The sequence below is a fragment of the Rhinopithecus bieti genome, unplaced genomic scaffold (assembly GCF_001698545.2).
Source record: "Rhinopithecus bieti isolate Rb0 unplaced genomic scaffold, ASM169854v2 scaffold_6380, whole genome shotgun sequence".
In the NCBI taxonomy this organism is placed as follows: domain Eukaryota; kingdom Metazoa; phylum Chordata; class Mammalia; order Primates; family Cercopithecidae; genus Rhinopithecus; species Rhinopithecus bieti.
Window position 1 is genome coordinate 13158778 of NW_016806642.1, and position 19774 is coordinate 13178551.

At 43.4% G+C, this 19774-nt stretch overlaps 2 long non-coding RNA genes across 4 annotated transcripts in view; one reads left to right on the top strand and one right to left on the bottom strand.

The window, feature by feature from the left end:
• Positions 1 to 321: 321 nt before the first annotated feature.
• LOC108532940 (uncharacterized) lies at positions 322 to 2198 on the bottom strand. 2 transcript variants are annotated; one of them, XR_001886601.1, is made up of 4 exons: positions 1918 to 2198; positions 1644 to 1700; positions 1399 to 1471; positions 322 to 1025 (listed from the first exon to the last, which is right to left on the bottom strand). It is a non-coding gene; the product is annotated as an uncharacterized LOC108532940 (long non-coding RNA). The 2 variants fall into 2 exon arrangements; XR_001886600.1 differs by having other exon boundaries at positions 1644 to 2198.
• Positions 2199 to 2508: 310 nt separating this feature from the next.
• Positions 2509 to 19774, top strand: part of LOC108532938 (uncharacterized) — a 23739-nt gene continuing 6473 nt past the window's right edge. Inside the window, exons 1-4 of one of the 2 annotated variants that reach the window (XR_001886598.1) lie at positions 2509 to 2568; positions 3736 to 3880; positions 5451 to 5643; positions 8227 to 8301. This is a non-coding gene — a long non-coding RNA (uncharacterized LOC108532938). Of the gene's footprint in view, positions 2569 to 3735; positions 3881 to 5450; positions 5644 to 8226; positions 8637 to 19774 lie in introns of those variants that run through there. The other variant, XR_001886597.1, reaches the window with a different exon arrangement.

The window sequence follows — 19774 nt, forward strand, 5'->3', positions numbered from 1 at the left end:
GTGTTTATGGGGGGAGTTTTGGTTCTGTTTTTGTTTTTTTTTTTGTCGGGGTATAGGGTCTCGCTTTGTCGCCCAGGCTGGAATGCAGCGTTGTGATCAGGGCTTACTGCAGCCTCAACCTCCCAGGCTCTAGTGGTTTTCCCACCCCAGCCCCACTCAGTAGCTGGGACTACAGACACACATCACCTCGCCTGGATAATTTTTATTTTATTTTATTTTAATGGGGTCTTGCTATGTTGCTGGTCTCAAACTCCTAGCCTCAAGCAATCCTCACTTCCCAGCCTCCCAAAGTGCTGGGATTATAGGCATGAGCTGTTGAGTCAGGACTATGGAGGGATTTTTGATATGAGAGAAGTAGTGATAAATAAGACAATCAAGGACCTTGCTCTCATGGACAGAGAAACAAAAGCAAACAAATGCAATCAGCCATTGATAAGCACTCTGCAGAGAGTGAAGACAGAGGTTGGTCATGAGGTAGAGTAACTGGGCAATCAGTCCGAGGAAAGGGCAGTGCAAAGGCCCTAAGACAGGAAGGAGGATGTGGGTTAGGTAAACAAAGGAATGCAATGTTCTTTGAACCCACACGTGGATGTTTCTCATGGTCCACTGGTCACCCTGCTGGTCATATTCATCGCTGCCCAAATCACAATGGCTCTGAAGTCCCTCTCATTTACTTGTGTGAATTCCATACTGTTTTGGAGGCTCTCCTTGCACCATCTTGTTTGCATCTCCTTGCACCGTCTTGTTTGCATCTTGTTTACATCTTGCTTGCACCATCCTATGCCCTGGGCATTGCTCGGCCATGGTCCCCTCCTGGGCACCTGGAGCTCAGACACACTGCTGGACATAGCCTCAAGTTCAGACCTGCTGCCCCTCCCTCATGGTGGTCTCTGTGAGGACGCTGATGGGGAAGGTGGACAGCAAGGCCGATGTCTAGCAAAATGTAGTCGACTGCAGAGAGGTGGCTCTGGTAGGTGATCAGGGATCCCAGTGGGATTCCCTGCCTTTGGGAGGCTGATAAGACACTGAAAAGAGACCTGGGTTTTACTCCTTCAAGGAAAAAAAGTTAACATTGTCTGCTCTGTGCCAGATTGATGTCTAGTAGGGGCTGGCAATACCAGGGTCAATGAAAATCTAGCCCTCACCCTCCCCACTCATTGATCTTAGAGTTGAATGAGATTTTAATACTAAGGTAGGGCATCTGGATGCAATTCCAGGAGCACCAACAGGTATCTGAACCACTCAGGAGACTTTCTGCAGCAAGTTATAGCAAACCTAACTCACACTGGCTTGAACAATAAAAAGGGTTTATTGGTTCACCATCACCGAGAGGTTGAAAGGTGGGAAGGCTTCGGGTGTGGTACAGTCAGGGTTCCAACTCTGGGTCTATGTGATTACCCTGGCCATGTCCTTCTTCTGTAGGTTAGTACCTTCCTTGGGCTGGTTTCTTCCGGGGTCACAGGATGGCTCCCTGCAGACAGGAATGAGAGCAAGAGCATCACCACCACAATCTCAGAATTCAATCTTGAGCATCCAGCTGATGGCCTTTTTTCACACCTTCCCAACGTCTGTGGCCAGGTAGATGCAAAGTCCTGTGAACCAATTCCTATAGCAGAGCCAGTGGCACTACCACATCGACTCACCTTCTGAGCAGGAGTGAATTGTGCCCGAATTGCTGGACAATGGCTGGAGGATGGAGGCTGAGAAGTAGAAGTAATGACCATTATATTGGAAAGAGTGATACAACTGGGTTTACATTGTTAAAGATCACTTTGGCTGGAGATAGGTTGGAGAAGGGCACAAGAGGAAGAAGGGAGAACAATTAGGAGCTCCCCCAGGGAGAGGTGATGGTGGCTGGGCCCAGGGGGAGGCAGGGGTGATGGAACAAAGGGGACAGACTAGAATCCTGCCTCTGACCTTTGGCAGCTGAGTGGCAATGGCAAATCTCTTAGCTTCTCTTCACATCATTTTCCAAATCTGTAATATGGCTGTACAAATTCTTAGCCTTCAGGATGAAAGAAGATACATTAAACACGTCTACCTCAATAAGTAGCATTTTATCATTGTTATTACCCAAACTCTTTAGCATGGCATTCAAGTCTCCTTGCATCTGGATCCACGTGACTCCAGGCAGCAGAGTTTCTGTGTTGGGCTGACAGTGCTCTTCCCATCACGAGGTGGAAGCTCCCAAAAGGCAAAAACAGTAACTCTACAGCCAGTTATGAAATTTCTGTTTTACCCCAGGGGATTTCGTGTCTACACTCTGGCGGCACAGGGGGTGGTTTGTCGTGTTTTCGGTCTGCAAATATTGACAAAAGATCAAGGGTTGACTCAATGCACTTTGGTGAGTAAGAAAAAAATAGCTGGCTCAAATTTCCAGGCATTTTCTCCTGAGTTGAGTTGCAGTGTGGCTTTTGCCACTCCCCGGCTAGAGTCCTGAGCCCAGGAAAGTCCCTGCCTATCCCTGTCACTCCAAAATGATTTCACCAGAATCAGTGGGTTGGGTGTTTTTAGTACAGTCCATATAGTGCCTCAGCCCGCAAGGAAGATATGCATTCCTGGCAGAAAGTGAGTCCATGCCAAATAGAGGGACCCTAAGCTAGGGGTGTGTGTGTGTGTGTGTGTTGGGGGGCAGGGTGGGGGACTGGTGGGAGCAGACCCATTGGGGGTGTGGGGCAGTGGAGTGTGGATGGCACTACAGTTTTTAGTTAGGTTTCAACTGGGATGATGGGAACCCATACGTTTGGGGATGAGATTGACCTGAGTTTTAATCTCATCACTACCATTCATTAGTTGTGAGATTATTAACTCATTCAAAATAGGTCAGATATGGGATAAAAGCTTCAAAACCTATTCCTAAGAAATGACTATCTAGTGATGGATACAGAGGAGTAGATTGTAACAGACTATGATAAATGGGGAAAAAAGTGGAAGGGAGGAAGGACAGACAGGGAGCACTGAATCCAGTGTTGCTTGGGGTGGTTGTGGTGGTCAGAAATCATGGGTTGCTTCCTGGAAGAAGCATCAAAACATAGGGCTTCCTCCAGGAAGCGTTGGGAATGGAGCGGCATTAGCATGCAGGAGAAGAGGTGTGCAGCAGGGATGGTGTTCCAGGCAGAAGTCCATGGGCAAATGTGAGCATGGAGTGGAAAGGGGTAGTGGGAGGCAGACCAGGCTGAAAGGGGAGCAGGGGCTGAACAATGAAGGCCATGAAAGCTGTTCTAAAGTTTCAAATTTATCAGAGGTCAAGGGAGAGCTGTGGGAGTGTGTGAAGTGGAGAAAAGGCCTGAGCACCATGCATTTTCAAGCATTTTTGGCTGCTCTGTGAAAAACAGACCAAAGGGGACCGAGGTAGGAAGTGGGGACAAAAGTCCAGAGGCTACCACATAGTGCAGGTGAGAGATGGTGGCAGCTGGGATGAAGGAAGGCTGTGGGGTTATAACAGTCACCCATGGAACTGGGGGATGTTTGGGATGTAGTCACAGGATCTTAGGGGAAGAACAGAATATTATTAGAGGCCAGATGCTTCGATTGCTTCATGTTATTTCTTGCAACATCCCTGTGAGGTGGGCATGGACCTGACAGGATGAGTGACGTGCCCACAGCTGGCAAGTGACAGTGGCAGAACTCAAACCCAGGTCTGTCTGTCCCCAGACCTGTGGTTTTTCACCACTGGATCATGCAGTTTTCCTAAGTCAAATGTAACAAGTTATTTCTTACCATATTTCATTTAAGACCCATAGAAGTTTTACCAATTCTGGAAAATTTAAATGGAGTGATAAATGCACTGAAGATGAAAGACTGAAGAAAGTGGTTGATTGATATCTTTGGAATGACCATCCGCATCCATCTCCAGTCACCATCCCTCTGGGATTTTGAGGTCAGCTGTCATCATCACTAGGAAGCCTCCCTGGATTCCTACTTCCTCATCAAAATTTATTTTAATTAATTAATTAATTAATTTAGAGACAGTGTCTCCCTCTGTTGCCCAGGCTGGAGTGCTTGGTGCAATTTCAGCTCACTGCAGCCTCTGCCCTGCCTCCCAGGTTCAAGCGATTCTCGTGCCTCAGACCTCCTGAGTAGCTGGGAAATAGAGGTGCATGCCACCACAATCCAGCATAAATATATAGCTATATATACTATATATATATTTTTTTTTTTTTTTTACAATAGAGATGGGGTTTTACCATGTTAGCCTGTCTGGTCTCAGACTCCTGACCTCAGGTGATCTGCCCTCCTTGGCCTTCCAAAGTGCTGGGATTACAGGTGTGAGCCACCACATCCGGCCTCCCATCAAAATTTAGAGCACTCATTACCTTCTTATCATCGCCTCTTCACAGATCTGTTTTTCTTGCTGTCCTAAGAGCTTCTGAAGGGCACAGACTGTGTTTTCATCACTGTGTCATTTCCAGTGCTTAGCGGGGTATAATACACAGTATTTGTTAAATATTGGATGATTGGATGAATGCAATCACATTACTGAAGCTGATACTAATAGAACCTGTTTTGGTTGAATGTGCAAGTGGAGATGGGCTTAGTGGGTGTCCATCATCCCAAACACTTTACCTTGTTTTATGCCAACTGTTGAGCCTTCTCTTGTTCTGTGAAATCATAAAAACTTTCTGTTTGTGTTCCCTCTTCCTCCTAGGGAAACAAGACTGCAAAGCAGTGTCTCCTTTGTAAATATTCAACAGAGTTCTTCCTTAGCTGTTGTTCTCCGGGTTCTTTTGCACAAATTACATGTTCCTCCTGCCCTGGCTTTAATCACCACAACCTTGAATCCTCATCAAGCTCTCTGCCCTATCTCAAACCAGTGCTTAAAGGACACTCTTACCCTTAGAAGAAATGGTATAATTTTCATAAACATGGGTCATTTCCCCCTTGCATAAATGTCAGATACAAAACCACCACTTAACAAGATGTGCCAGAAATATAGAATGTCTGAACAAAGGCTGTTGACAATAGTATCTTTTTTTTCCTTTTTTGTAGTTCTGTGAAATTGCTCTCCCAAAATATTCCTAATGCTTTATTTACTTCAGTGTTGGGTTTATTTTGGGATAAACTTTCCTGAAGCTGAATCTTAGGATGTGATTCTTATCCTGGTCACATCCTGGGGAGTTGTTTTGTGACTTTTTCTGAATGGGTCCTGGCTCTTCCAGGGAGCCCCTGGTGCTGAGGAAGAGGCAGGGGCCAGAGGATGTCAACTCCCGTGTGCAGGACAAAGACAGAGATGACAAACCATCAGCTTGGGTGGAAATACTCCCCAAAGGACAGCCTGCGCCTCCTGGTCTCCAACAATAGCAGAAGTGAACCCAGCTCAGACTTTATCAATGATCTATTCCGGAGAGTGGTGTGTCTCATAGTTTCCAACATCTGAGTGATTTGCGACTATTAGGAATTCAGACACTGGATGATTAAAACCGCTGGTGCTGGGAATTTTCTCATTTCAGGAAATTTTGGTTGTGAGGCATGCTGGAACCTTACCAGCCAGCAGACACGAAGGGGAGGAAGTCCAGGCGGGGCCAGGAATGAGACTGTGGGAACTGACCAGAAGGCGGCACCATGGCTTAGCTTTCATGTCAGACAGATCTGCGTGGGCACCCTGCTTCCCGGAGCCTCAGTTTCTTTGCTAGCAGAGTGGAGGTGAGAGTTGAATCAAAGAATGTCATCCCTGGCACACAGTAAGGGCTCCAGATGGGAGTTCTGCTCATTTTTCTCTTTACCTGAGTGGCTAGAAGTCTAATGAGTGTCTTAAGGGTGAGGTGAACTGAGGTTTTGTCCAGCCTATGGTTGGTCTGACTTGAAGGATAGATGGTCTTCAGTGAGAATCTAAGTTAGAGCTTGGAGTTCAAGAGACTTGGCCTAGCTCTGAGAGGTAAGGGATAAGGGCTGGCCAAAGAAAGATTGTCCAGATCCTGAGGCTTCTGGGCTCAGGGTTGGGCTTTAATCTGAACTTTGATCAGTGAAGAAGCTGATATAGCCCCAGGTTTATCCCGGATTATATAGTATAGAGCCATGGTTCTCAGTGTGGCTTGAGGACCCTGGAGGAACCTGGAGGAACTTGAGGTACTTTCAGAGGTTCATGAGATCAGAACTATTTTTATAATGCTACTAAGATGTAATTTTCCCTTTTCATTGGTTGATGTTTAAACTGATGGTGTAAAAGCAACAGTGGTAAAGAGCTGGTGCTTTAGTTTGGATCAAGGTAGTGGTAGCAAACTGCAGTAGTTATCACTGTATTACTCACCACCACATGTGCATGGTAGGAAGAAAAAAGTCAGTTTCACTTAATGTCCTTGATGAAGCAATAAAAATGATCAAATTTATTAAACTTCAGCCTTCAAGTGCCTGGCCTGTCTTTTTAATGATGGGTGTGATGAGATGAGAAGTATGGGTAAAGCTTTTCTGTTGCCTACAAAAGCACAGTGGTGGTCTCAAGGAAAAGCACCGGAGTGAGTGAGTGAGTTGGGAGCTGAAGTAGCCATTTTCTCCATGGAAAACCATTTTCCTGGAAAGAACGATTGACAAACACACTGCAATTGGCAGACACAACACCTGCACACCCCCCCACACATATCCACCGACACACATATGTATTTAAATGATGAAGTCAGGGCTTCAAGGAAAACAAATGTCAGTATGTACTGCCAATAATAAAATTTGAGAGTTCAAATGAAAAATTTGGATTTTGGAAAACTTGTATCCTTCACTGTGAGCTGGTTTCAGATTCCACATGGTAGTGACCCTTTGAAAATCCACCACTTGTCGAGTTTTGGTGTACTATCAAAGAGGAATGTCCACAGTTATCTGAACAGATTATTAAAATGCTTCTCCCTTAACCAACTTCATGACTGTGTGAGGCCGGGTTTCTTCATATACTTCAATCAAATAACACCAGACAATAGGCTGAATGCAAAAGATATGTGAATCTACTTTGATGTTAATAAGTCAGACATTAAAGAGATTGCAAACATGTGAAACAATGGCATTCTTCTTACTAATTTTGCTACGGATTTTTTTCATTAAAATTTATTATTTAGATTAACATGTAACAGGTTTATTATTGTTGTTTTAAGGGAATTGATAAGTGTTTTTAGAAGTTCTCTATTTTAATTTCTGACATGATAAATATCACTAGACATGACCCACATAAACAAAATCTCCTTTAGAATCCTCAGTCATTTTTCAGAGTGTAAAGAAGCCTCAGTTCAAATCTTGGTTCTGCCGTTTACCAACTGTGCTATCCTGGGCCAGTTACTTAACTTCTCTGTGCTTCACTTCCTTTATCTATCAAATAGAGATAGTTTTAACCTATCTCGTAGTCAGGCTGTAATGCTTAAGTGAAGCTTAACATATATAAAGTGCTTAGAACAACTCCCAGTGTATGACAAGTGTTACGTAAGGATTATAATGATAATAGTTACTATAACACAGCATTGTAGTGCTGTTATAACAGCTATTGGTTATGGTCTGTGTTCCAGTCTGTTTTCCCCACCTGAGGCCTTGGGGTAGGCTGTGAGGCTCTCCCAAGATCAGGGTCTGCTGTCTCTGATTCATCTCTTAGTCCTAGCACAAAGCTTAACACCCATTAGGCAGTTATAAAGTTTGGTGAGGAAATGAATGAGTAGTTGGCAGAAGGCAGGACAAATTCCAGACAGAATCCTGATAGATAACCAAGTTCCTCTATGAAGAGGCTAAAATCCTAAGTGGTAAGAGTGAGACGGTAAATGGAGGCGGAGGCACGAACAGGAACTGGATTGAGGTGGGAGCCGGTAGAGTGAGAGAGGGTCTCGAATGTGTGCAGTAACTGATGGAATAGCCCCTTATGACATATAGCCTGATGCCTGGTGAGAAGGCCTGCCAGGCTGAACGAGGACACCAGGTGAGACTGACCCCACCTGCTGATGGGACTGGGTAACACAGCCTGCTTTAGTCCACCTGGAGGGCCTCCAAACCTTCAAGACACCTTGGTTAGTAACGGGAATCTCTGCATCTGCCGCTGCACTGCATGGAGTTGGGGAGATCAGAGAGAAAAGAGTTAGGCGGAAGCACTAAATACTAGTCTCTCATAATTTCCGGATCTACATTTTACATGACTTGGCCTGTTTGACCATGTTGTACTTGTAAATGGTTATCTCAGTTATTTTTGGACATCCAGAAAGAAAGGGGAAAAATGTAGCTCAGTATCTACCCTGCGTCAAGCACTTTATTTATGCTTTCACGCAGAAACCTCAAGACCACCTCATGAGGAAAGTGCCGTTATACCCATATTGGATATGAAGAAGCTGAGGCTCAGGGGATGTAAGTAATGTCTCTGTGGTCACACTGCTATGTGGTGGTCTAGCTGGGCTTTGAACCCAAGTCTGTGTGAATACCATGTCTATACCCTTTAAAAAAGCAAATTGTATTTTATTTTATTTTCTATTACACAAGTCAAGCATATTTATTATCTAAAATTGAGAAAATACTGATAAACAAGCAAAAAAATAAAAATTATCCATAAATTCTGCCATTCAGATACAAAAGCTACAATCACATTGATATGTCTTTCCAGATTTTTTTTCCCATGTATATATTTGTAACCAGCTTTTCTGCTTAACAATGTATTGCCGGGCGCGGTGGCTGGAGTCTGTAATTCCAGCACTTTGGGAGGATGAGGTGGCCGGATCACGAGGTCAGCAGATCGAGACCATCCTGGCTAACATGGTGAAACCCTCTCTCTACTAAAAATATAAAAAATTAGCCGGCCATGGTAGCGGGCGTGATGGCGGGCGCCTGTGGTCCCAGCTACTCCGGAGGTTGAGGCAGGAGAGTGGCGTGAACCCGGGAGGCGGAGCTTGCAGTGAGCTGAGATGGCACCACTGCGTTCCAGCCTGGGGGAAGAGCGAGACTCCGTCTCAAAACAAAACAAAACAAAAACAAAAACAAACAATGTGTAATAAATGTCTTTCTGCATCCATAAACATATTTCTGTATCATTTAAAAAGACTGCATAGTATTTCATTTTATGAATGTAATGTTTATTTAACTGATCTTCTGTTGCTAAATATTTAGATTACATCTAGCTTTTACTAATATTAAAATGCTGCGGTAAGCATCCTTGTAGTTTAATCTTTGTGTATATCTTTACTTCCTTGGGATAAATTCCTAGAAGTGAGTTGACGATTAAAAGTGCATTTTGGTGCTTCAAAGACATTTCAATATACTGTATTGCCAACTTGACTGCCCACCAGGAAACTTACAAACATTTAATTTCCCACCACAAGTGTGTGAATATTCCTGTTTCCCTGCACCTTCAACAAAAAGTGAGTATAAAAAGACTTTTGCTTGTTGGATAGCCAAACATAAAATATTTGTTTTAATAAGTCCATATTCTTTCAATCTCACTTTCTTGCCTCTTGATCCAGTTTGACTAATGCTCTGTATTAGGATATGAAAAGTCTTAATATGTTGGTTACCCAAGGTAACCAGGTAACCATTTCCTGCCTGAGCTGAGTTGGGTAGAAGTAGTCAGGGAGCCAGGTGGGAGGGAAAGTATGAGTCTGAGTTTGGTAAGGCAGTAGGACAGGTTGGATGGAGAGGGGCTGAGTGCTGGTAATTGTTCTCACCCACTGGTTAGAGAGTGGTCCAACTACACAGTACTCACCTACCAAAGTGTGCTTGCTCCCTGGGGACTGTGTTGGGCAGTCCAGACAGAGAGCTGGTGCTAAGAAATCCACCAGGGCTAGCGAGGTCGGTTATGGGAAGGAGGTGTACTGGCATCCCAACAGGAGGCAGACAGTAGGGAGCAGACATCCTCTCCTGTGGGCAGCAGCCCACAGGAATTGGGGAGAAACAGAATCTCAAATGCAGGAAAGAGTGCTCTTCTTGGGAGCTGTATGTGCTACACAAGGTCCCCAAATGGCTCATCCAGCAAAGAGTTTCACAACTTGACATTCTGTCCCTTGGTAAATTCTCCATACTCCTGCAGACTTTTAGACATAGACATCTCCCTTGTGAGTAGATGTATCTGGCAGTGCGACTCAGGGGTAGCTTCTGAGGGATAGACTATGCTCATAAGATTGAAGGAGATCTCAGAAACCAAATTACTAGCTTGCTAAATCAAGGTTCCAGAGTTGGAATTCTCCAATTGGCCTGAACACTCATCTTTCCTTGAAATCAGACCTACTGGGAAAATGAAATCCTGTATGCAAGGTTGTGTGGCAAGCATGAAATGGGAACAAGGAGAAATGGATATATGAAATGCATAATGCCATCTGAATAAGACATCTCAATTATCACATAGTAGGGATGGTCCTACCAATGGGGCTGCCAATACAAGTTTTTTGGAAAAATCTTCTCCACAGGCAGAGCCCCTTGGTTTGACTTTGTGACCTTCTCTTTTTAATAGTGGGTCACCTCTGCAACGTGACTCATGTTTCTTCAGAAATGTCGACATCGTCATGTAGGGTATTCAGCCTCTTGTGTCGAGGAGCCCTTCTGTGTTCTTCAGGTGACTCAATATCTCTGCCCTGACCCACTGATTTTAAAGGTCAACTCTGAGCACAGCCTTGACTCTTTTCCTTCCAAGTTGGTGCCTGATATCTCCTGTTTGCCGCTTTGTGCTCATTTCCTACCACAGCTGAAGGCTTTTGGGTTGGTGCTAGGACTGAAGGCGCCAGGATGGGGTCTGGCAAGAGTAAAATGCTAATCCAGGAGGAATTTGGGGATTGGACAGGAAATCTCAGCAGGGGCTGGGTCCAGGGATAGCTGGGGACCCAGCACTTCTGATAGGGCTGAGCCGTGGCCTGAAAGAAGTACTATGAACACTTTCACTGAAAATGGGAACATCCTCATAGCAGGCCTAGCAGGTTAATGTACTTGTTCCTCCAAACCCCAACTGCCCACATCAGGGGGCCTCAAGATCTGTAATTAGGGAGCTATAGGTAGAGTGGGCGAGGGCAAATGGTCCCAACTGCAGAAATGAGAAGGCTTTGAAGTCAGGGGGCTGACAAAAAATAAGCACTGAAACCAGTAACTGGCCAAGCCGTGTCTATATTTGCCTGAAAAGAGGAAAAAGCTGTAGGCAGGTGAGAAAAGTACTTATATTAAAGATGTTAACAGGTCCATTATACTTGCTACTGGGAAGCCACAAATTTTGATCCAGTTTTTCCAGTAGTCAGGAAAAAAAGGGGTGGATTAAATTCATTCTTCAAAGCCCATATATCTCATCTCATCCAAGAAGACTCTCCTAACTATACAGAGGCACAAAACACTCACTTTTAGATGCAAGTGTAGCTTTTCTCCTCCGAAACTTGAGTTCACTAAAGGCAGAGATTATGAATATATCTTATTTTACTTTGAAAACATGAAACTTGGGAGATGAGGTTTGGAAATGAGATAGAATCGTGCTCCATCGAAGTTCTATACAGTAGATATATGACCTTGAAAAGCTGTTAAACCACTCTAAACCTGAGAAAGTTGCTGAGAAGATTCAAGGGAGAATTATTCTAGTTTTTATGAAGAAAGGATCTGGTGGCCAGGGAAGACATAGCCTATCTGATCCTCTACTTGCTAATATGAGGCAGATTCCTATCTGCCTAACTTCATAGATTGTTGGCAAAGCAGGCTAAGAAAGATTCAATGAGTTGTCAGAGATTCCACAACCAGTTGCAAGAACCTAACCCTAACCAAACCAAACCCTCCTGGCTTTGTAGTCCTTGCTCTTTCTAGCGCATATATAGCCTTTCCCCAGCATCCCCATTCCAACTGCCTGCCAGGTTTCCCCATGTAAAGAGTCACAAGTTGGCAGAAATGTCACCACGTCGACAAGTGTCTACTTGGCTGATGTTTGCTTCATGCATCCCTTTCTGGGCTATTTTGAGCCTTGGAGAGGTAAGGAGGATCTATGGTAAGAAAGCAGCTACCAGCTTCACAGAGCAGTGAAACATTGAGAAAACTCTTCAATTAAAGCCTGCTGAGTGCAATAAAAGACAGTGGCTTTGCCGGACAGCAGAGGATTTTCTCATTCTTGGGAGAAAACTTGGAAACAGAAACCATTCCATGAGGCATTCTGGAATGAAGGCAAGTGGGAACAGAAGCCAGACTGGACTGCAGGAGATCTCATTGTTGTGGAACGTGGAAGAGGAAGTGGGTGTCAGACCACCGGGTGTTGGGCAGTAGGACAGGGGTGGGCTTGGTGTTAGGGTGGCCTCCGTTGGGAGTCAAGTTCCTGTGCGAGCGGACGTTCATTTGGCCTTAGTGTCCCCTGGGGCTATCTGGGTGTGTGGGTTCAGACTAGAAAAACATCTGCTTGACTGCAGGCTCTCAGTGGCTACTAGATATTTTCCAGTTCTACAGCTGAGCAAGCTAAGTTTTCAAGGACCTCGGTCTTACAGACACCGATGTGGGAGGCAGTCCTGTCGTCAGAATCTCTCAGTCCTGTGGTCTGCTTTGGCAAGGTCCAGGCCCACTGATGGAGTTGAAAACAATGAAGCACCTTGATTTGTTTCTCACAGAAAGATGAGAAATTAAATAATCAGAATTGGATTTCAACTGGGAGTACTTTTGTGTGATACTGATTAATACATCAATTGATACAATCACCATTTGGAGTGTCCATTATGTGTCAGGTGTGGCACTCAGTGATAGGAACACAGAAATGAAGAAGATTAAGTCGCTGCTTTCAAGGGATTGACAGTCTTGTGATGGAGATAGCTGCCTAATAAGTAGGCAGGCCTGAGTCCTGCAGAGCATGTGTCCAGACCAAGGAGCTGAGGCTTCATGATCTAGGAGATGGGAAACCAGTGATGGGTTCTCAGCAGGCAGATAGCAAAGTCTCTGGCTACTTCTGAGGCTGAATTTGAGCGGAACAATCCTGGAAGCAGGGAGAACCCCGGATATCAGAAACAGACAATAATTAAAGAAAGGTATACAGAGCTTAAAAAGATATAGGCAACATCCCAGGAAGCATGAACTGATAATCAACTTTTTTTTTCTGAAGTCAAAACTTTTATTTTTATGGTTTTTTTTTTTAAATTTCCATAAGTTATTATGGAACACGTGGTGTTTGGTTACATGAGTAAGTTCTTTAGTGGTGATTTGTGAGATTTTGGTGCACCCATCACCCAAGCAGTATACATTGCACCCAATTTGTATTCTTTATCACTCACCCCCTTCCCACCCTTTCCCCCTGAGTCCCCAAAGTCCATTATGTCGTTCTTATGCGTTTGCATCCTCATAGCTTAGCTCCTACTTATAAGTGAGAACATACAATGTTCGGTTTTCCACTTCTGATGTACTTCACTTAGTATAATAGTCCCCAGTCTCAACCAGGTTGCTGTGAATGCCATTAATTCATTCCTTTTTATAGATGAGTAGTATTCCATCATATACATATACACCACGGTTTCCTTATCTACTCGTTGATTGATGGGCATTTGGGTTGGTTACACATTTTTGCAACTGCAAATTGTGCTGCTATATACATGTGTGTTCAAGTACCTTTTTTGTATAATGACTCATTTTCCTCTGGGTAAATAACCAGTAGTGGGATTGCTGGATCAACTGGTAGTTCTACTTTTAGTTCTTTAAGGAATCTCCACACTGTTTTTCATAGTGCTTGTAGTAGTTTACATTCCCACTAGTAGTGTAGAAGTGTTCCTTGTTCATCACATCCATGCCAACATCTATTTTTATTATTATTTTTTATTATGGCCATTCTGTGAGAGTAAGGGGGTATCACATTGTGGTTTTGATTTGCATTTCCCTGATCATTAGTGATGTTGAGTATTTTTTCATATGTTTGTTGGCCATTTGTATATCTTCTTTTGAGAATTGTCTATTCATGTCCTTAGCCCCTTTTTGATGGAATTGCTTGTTTTTCTTGCTAATTTGTTTGAGTTCATTGTAGGTTCTGGATATTAGTCCTTTGTCAGATGTATAGATTGTGAAGATCTTCTCCTACTCTATGGGTTGTCTGCTTACTCTTCTGACTTTTCCTTTTGCCATGCAAAAGCTCTTTAGTTTAATTCAACCTTTAAATTAAATTAAATTTTATTGAGATGGCGTGTCGCTCTGTTGCCCATGCTGGAGTGCAGTGGCACGATCTCAGTTTACTGCAACCTCTGCCTCCCAGGCTCAAGTGATTCTAGTGTCTCAGCCTCCCAAGTAGCTGGGACTACAGGCATGTGTCACCATGCCTGGGTAATTTTTGTATTTTAGTAGAGATGGGGTTTCACCATGCTGACCAGGCTGGTCTTGAGCTCCTGACCTCAAGTAATCCACCTGCCTCGGCCTCCCAAAGTGCTGGGATTATAGGCATGAGCCACCACACCCAGCCAGATAATCAACTTTAAAGAGAACCTATATTGATTTTTCATTTGACTCTATATGGAACATACTTACATCTCTCTTGGGCTTCCTACAACTTGTCTTTTAGTGGAGGGCTTTCCACTAGTCTACTCCTAGTATAGAGTTCAGGCTCTACTTCCAGGAAGTTCATGATCTCTTTCCTCCCAAGGATATGCATGCGGGTTCTCCCCTCATGAAACAGGCACACCTTCCTGCTCCTTCCAAATTTCACCAAGATTTTCCCCTAAGTTCTACTTTTCTCTTCCTATTTATGAGGGTGAGTGGCCTCTTAGGCATATAACTCATTGGGAAGGGGGTTTGATGAACGTGGGAGGCCTCCAGAGCACAGCCAAACCAGGAGAGGTATTTACCCCGAAAATCAACCTGTGAGGAGAGAACTAGTATGATGTCATCTGGGAGGTGATATCAATATCTTTAGTAGCGGGGAAGGTATAGAGGATCAAGCTCATTAGGAAGGTGAAGATATAAATGAAAAATAAGCAATAAGTTGGGTGCAGTGGCTCATGCCTGTAATCCCAGCACTTTGGGAGGCTGAGGCAGACAGATCACTTGAGGTCAGGTGTTTAAGAACAGACTGGCCAACATGAGGAAATCCCGTCTCTACTAAAAATACAAACATTAGCCAGGCATGGTGGTGTGCACCTGTAATTCCAGCCACTCAGGAGGCTGAGGTGGGAGAATCACTTGAACTTAAGAAGCAGAAGCTGCAGTGAGCTGAGATCACACTGCTGCACTCCAGCCTGGGCAACAGAGCAAGACTCCGCCTCAAAAAAAAAAAAAAAAAAAAGAAAGAAAAGAAAAGAAAAAGAAAAAAGGAATAAAGTCAGAATCTAGGTCAAGAGGAAGGTAGAGTGAGGTTTGGGGAAAAGATAAGGACCTAGTTCAGAACTAAGTGCACAAAGAACAGGATTGTGCTACGTGCCCCTTCTTTGTGGTTCCAGGTACTAGGTTCAGGTGCCATAACTAATGGAACCATGTAGAGTATTGAAATAGAACATAAATTTGAACAGAAATATAGTTCTAATTGTGTTTTAGGCAAAGATAGAAGCAGAAGAAAGTAAAAAGAAAATAGATGTCCAAAGGGGAACAAAAGACAAATAGGTTGGACACCCACTGGGGTTAGTGGACTCTAGGTACTGGGAATACATAGCTTCTACATAATTTTAAACACCAAACTCTTACCCACATGATATAGACATGATAATCAAAAGAACTGTAAGTATAGGCCTAATATAGCAAGACCCAGGAAGGAGATGCTGGAGGGGGTTTTGTGAAAATATGCAAATTCAAACCAACCACCTTGAAACGTCTAAAGGACTATGTTTTTTCTTGATGGCTCAGAAATTTCCAGCTAGGTATGTCAGTGTAAACAAATTTATAACTCTTTCCTCTGCCTTTCTTATTTGATTCAGGAATGGGTTTCTACCTGGGGAGAATTCTGGACAAATTTTAACCTGGATCAGGACAATAGTGGTATGGCTGTCTTGACTGTTTTCTTTGCCTCTTGCTACCACATTGACTGATTGAGACCTCCCTGAAGCTTCTATATTGCGAAGATTTATCTTATTCTTATAGAAGGTACTGTGACCCAGGGGCCACCATAAAGACTGTCGAGGTGTTGTCAAAATAATTAAATGGGAGGCCATTAGATTAGGTGGCTCTGATGCTCCAGGCTCCTACATAATCAAATTGAAACCTGACTCAGAATTTAAAAGAAAACAAAACTCAAGCTCAGTCAATCACAGGTGCCCAACTGGGCATTAGTTATGTTGTCATGAACTTCCTACCAGCATAGTCCAAATACGGCAATTGTTTAAACTTTAACTAATTGACATATTTCTTTGCTCTGCTTACATTCACCCTATAAAATTCTTCCCCGTCTGCCCCTTTGGTGGAGCCCACAAACCATTTGTAGTCTGAAGCTGCCCGATTCATGAATTGCTGCTTGCTCAGATAAACTCTTCATTATTTTAATGTGCCTCAGTTTATCTTTTAACACTGTGCAAGGGTGCCTAGCTGAGAGGTGAAATGCAACCCACACTCAACTTGCTAAGCCATGAGCCCTGACGCATAGGAAGGGGCTTCTTTTACTAATTCAAATAATTCATATGTGCCAGTGGTAGCCTTGTGCTGGCCAGCAGCTAAACCTCATGCATGACATTCTCAGCCAATCACATCTGCTATTTGCAGCAACCTAGTGAATCAAAGGGACGTTGAGAATTATGCTCCCCAATTTCAGTGGAGGAGATGGAAGTGCAGAGAGTTTAACTGACTGACTTGGGACAGTCTCTTGTCTCTTGGTTTGTCAGGACCAGCAGTGGAATCTGCCAAGGTTTGATCCTAAGTTCAATGTTCTTTCCACCATGCCTCCCACCAGAACTTTTCTTTCTCCAGATTCCCAATATGGGAATTCCCAGCAAGTAAACTTGTGACTCACAGGAGCTGCCCAGCTATTATTCTGTGGAACCCAGGGAAAGAAATCCTAGCTCAGCCACACACAGAGCAGCATCCGTTGGAAATGCCTCCTTCTTGGAAATGGAGTACTGGGTCTTTGCTGGTGCCTGTATGGTGAGTCCTCACTGAACATCTGACCAGATCTGCCTCAAGTTTAGTTTCAACTCTTCTTTAGCAGCTTCGGGCTTTTCCCTTGCAGGGTGGAGTGAAGATCGGCAAGAAGGGGGTGGGAATTGGGTGGGTTTGCAGAACATTAATGAATGTAATCCGTGCCTTTTCCCTGACCCAGCTTGGCTAGCAGCACTGGATTGACATTCCACATTCCATTGTTCTCCTTCTAAGAAACAGAACTGGCTCTATTTAGCCCTAGGAATTATCTGTGTAAGCTTGTTTAAGAGAATTTGCAAACCAGACGGATTTACTGCTTATGGCATCTCCTCTAGTCCAAGAGAAAAGTGTTATTTCTGAAGCCCATAGCACCATGTTCTGAAAGGCTTCCCAGCCATTATTCACCTGTGTTCTAGTCAGTATGCTGGCTCAGGAGAACTCCCTCACTTCTTACTTATCTGTATGCACACTTCATGCACCCCAGCCCTTGTGGGTAGCCATTGGGTTTGCTATCTAATCTCTTTCTCCACCAACTACCCTTCTTTGTCAACTTATATGGTTACAGTGATGAGACTCTGGTAGCTACTTTATACAATCCCATTCATACCTTAGTTGGATGCACAGGAATGTCAAGAACTCAAGTCAGTCTCTGGGAATTTGGAAGTGATCTAGTGAGAGAGGCTTAGACTTCCTTTAGATTGATGGCTCTGAATGGTATAACCTTAGAAGATGCTGCTAGTCATGTTGTCTATCTGGACAGGAGGGCGGATTTGGAAACAAGTATAAGTGCAGGGGAAGGAATGAAACACACTTCACAGACAAATAGAGATGAAAGATGGAGTTAGAGACATGTTTCTGATTCCAGAACCTACTTGAGATCCAATTATGCTCTTTGCTATGCGTTTCAGGACATACCCTTACATTCTTATGATAAAATGCTCCTTTTGGCTCACATTATTTCCACTTGGTTTCTATTAACTACAGTTAATAATCCTTTCTAACACTTTAGCCAATGGCTCTCAAAGTGTGACCCCTGGACCACCATCATTAACTTCATTGGGGGATTTGTTAGAAACACAAATTCTCATCCTCATCTCATAGCTAACAAATCAGAACATCTGAGGGGAAGCTCCGAAATTTATTTTAAAGATACCCCAGGTATCTCAAGTTCAAGAATCGCTGGCCTAGCTGTCTCAAGTATTGGGTGGAAAGAACAAGGATGGGTCTAGATTGGAACCTCAGATCTGTGAACTAAGGATGTACCTCTGGGCAAGTCACATCATCTCTTGGAGACTCAGCTTTCTCAGCAGTAAAATGAAGGAAAACAATGTTTATGTTACACAGCAGCTGTAAGAAAAGCACAGGGATCTGGGCACTTGAAAAATATCAGTTTGTTTTTGTCTCTGTGGATCCTGTTCTGATATAAGAAGAGAAGTGGCATTGACTTAGGTCATTCATCATGGAGACACAACCTGAAATTTTAAAAATCAATCCATCACTTTAAGGGAACAGGTTGCTGTTCAGAGCTCATATCTAATCAGTGTACCTAGATCTCAGTTCTGGGACCAGGTTTCCCTAGGCTATCACCACACAGTTGGGAATTAAATCCAATAAATATAAAACTTGTTTTGATCTTTTAGGTTTCAATGACCTGCTTTCCTACTGTGTGATCAAAATCACACAGTCTGGTCCATAATAGAATAAAGTAAGAAAGTCAATTAGTTCATATTTGAGGAAGGAAAGCACAGGATTCTATTTATTAATTTATTCATTCACTAATTTAGTCATTTGTCTACTTGCTGTTTATTCATTCACTGACTAGTTCATCCACCCCACACTCAAGCTACTTCTTGCCCTAGATACCATGCTAGATACTAGGGATTTATAGATAAGACCCTGTGTTCCCTCCTTCCCTGCTAATTGTTGACAGATAACAGGATGAGCAAAGATAAGAAGATAGGAAATGGTCTTGGCATCAGGGGATTATGGTCAGGAGATCTATCTTGCTGAAGCAATGTTAGGAAGTATGAGGCATCAGAGTCAACGCTGGTCATAGAATGAAAAAGCTGTAAGAAAACATCTCCTTTGGTTTCAACAGCATACCATTCTGCAGTTAACAACAGCTGCTGTTTTGCAAGGACCTCACTTTTTTGTTTGTTTGTTTTATTTTGGTTTTGTTTTTTTGTTTTTTGGACGGTCACATTTGAGGTGACCCCAGGTGATGACCATCTGCCTGGTAGGTTCACTTGCCAAATACTGTTCATACTCTGTGAGGAGTGGGCTGGTGAGTGCTCACTATAACAAAAAAATCCATGTGTCTGCTACTACATGATGGCTAAATCAATCCAACTCCAAGTGAACTCCTTCTGGTATCCAGAAAGTCTGGCTATTTTCTGGTTGAATCTCCACCCAATTCTTGCCTTTCATATCACTGAAACTCCAAGTTTATATGCAAGATGGGGCAAAAACATCGAACCTCTCCCCAGATGGGTCTTTAGGAAATTCATCCAACTGGATGTTTCCTCAGACATATCCTCTAGGGAAGTCTGGGGCCAGTATTTCAGATACAAAAGAGATGTGGATGGTCTGGAAGAGGACAGCTCCTTAGTGGTTGAGTGTTTCATCCTGCCTCATATTTGAAGGGTGGTTTTTCTGCTTGCGTCAATTATAAACTGCTTTAATGAGAGTCAAATTGTGTCTTTCTTATTCCCAGACTTCATATAAGAAGAAGAAAAATAACGCCTAACATGTTGTATGGGGTAGACAACACCCCTGACCTCATTTGGCCCTTGCCACTATGCTGGAGGAGTAATTATTAGCATTTCATTCTCATTTTTTTTTTTTTTTTTTTTTTTTTTTT